Below are 1,869 nucleotides of genomic sequence, written 5' to 3' on the forward strand. Positions count from 1 at the left end.
CCTCCACTCTCCTTGGATATGAATAGCACACACTTCTCTTTCACCTACCAAGAAGTCACAACTGTTTAGTGAACAGAGGTATGGGCGCAGGTCAAGAGTGGGGTTGTTCTGCTAGGACAAGTAGCCCAACTCTGTCACCCCCTGCTCCCACATCAAGGCTCTCATAGGGAACCCTAAGGCGCTCAAAATGCAGAGGATGTAGCACTGAGCCCAGCAGTGGGCATGCACGAGGTGCTCAGTAGATATCTCTGGAGTGAATGAGTGGGGCACATATAGGTCTAGACATATAGGGCCTGTAAGGTTTTCCTGATGGCAGGTACTACCCTTGCCACCCAGCCCCAGGAGTCATTTCATATAAAGCTAAGCTTTTGGGACCCCTTTATGATGTTGCTAATTTCCTGGAGGCACAACATAACAACTACTTCTGTGGTTGTTCAGTGATAAATTCTTGAAGTCCAAGCTGAACAGAACCTTAGAGTCAGATCCAAACTCCACTTTACCGATGAAGAGGTAAAGGGCCAGGGCTCTCCCCCATTAGACTGTGGGGGGTTTGGGGAAGGTGTCTCCCAGGACAAGAGTTATGTCTCCTCCCTCAGACCAGACTCCCCTAGGACAGGGGCTGTGTCTTTTCCATCAGACTGGAGAGTCACACAGGTTAGGGCCCAGGAGTCCACTTACAAACCCCTACTCTTCGCCAATCATTGTGGATACAGAGATGAAAAAGGCCGGGTCTGTGCTCTAGAAAGGCTCAGAGTCTGACACAGACTCCTTTCCTTGCCCCCACTCCCAACCTCACACAGTGTGGGGGACGCAAAGTGGAGCAGGAGGTTGGTGCAGGGTCGGTCAGGGCCTGGGAACTCTGTGGGTTGCCCATAGCCGGGATAGTCCCTTGTCCTTTCCAAATCCCAGAGGGACAGTCAGTGTCCGGGAGGAGGAAATTCTCCCCAGCTGCAGACAACACCCCACTAGGGCCTGGGGGTGGGGCCAAAGGGCTAAGCCTCAGCCCAGCCTCAGAACCATGTCCCTCCACCTTGGGTGGCCCCCTCCCCACTGCCTGGCTGCTGAAGGTGGAAACTGGGTGTGTACACAAGCCCCAACCCACTCAAGACAGGGCCGGACTTGGAAAAAACAAGCTGGAGGGCAAACTTCAGCCAGGAGGGGTTTGCCATCCTTCCCTCCTGCTCTGAGGAGAGGGCCAGACAGTGGTTCCATCTGGTTCTGTCTGCTAGTCACTAGGTGTCTAGAACAGGCCATTTGGGAGGGAACTGCGGCCCCAGGAATGTGCAGCAGCCCTAGCCCCCTGAGGGTCAGCCCCTCCCCAGCCCTGCCCCTTCCTTGAGCCCAGCAGAAGGCAGCTGTTTCCCTCCCCTGAGGCAAGGCTAGTGCAGGTGAGGAGAGGCAGCTGGGCTGGGGCCTGAAACTGGGCCTGGGGTCAGTGGAAAGGGTTCAATCCAGGCCCACATCCTTGTTCATAACCAAGGAAAAGCCCATCTCATCTTAAAGCCTTTCTTTCCTCATCTGTGAAATGGGAACAGACACCCTCTCCACCAGCAAGGACAGAGTCAGGACCTGGCACCACAAGCCCACTTGTCCCCATGAGGGGGATTGTCATGCCTGCTGCCTGGACATTCCAGGCCCTTTCAGCCAATGGCTGGCCTCAGGAGAGGAGAGAAGCTGGCAGAGGGCCTGGGTTAATATTCACGGGACTCCTACCCCTCTCCCCCATCTCCTCCTCCTCTTCCTGTCTGGTCCCTGGGGCAGGGCATCAGAGATATTTCTGGCTGCCTCCTCCAGGCCTCTGGCTTCCCAGGCTCACATGAGTGGTCCCCATATCCCAGACCCGCTTTGCTGGAGTGAATTGGGTGGGAG

Source organism: Galeopterus variegatus, unplaced genomic scaffold, assembly GCF_000696425.1.
Source record: "Galeopterus variegatus unplaced genomic scaffold, G_variegatus-3.0.2 Scaffold15592, whole genome shotgun sequence".
NCBI lineage: Eukaryota > Metazoa > Chordata > Mammalia > Dermoptera > Cynocephalidae > Galeopterus > Galeopterus variegatus.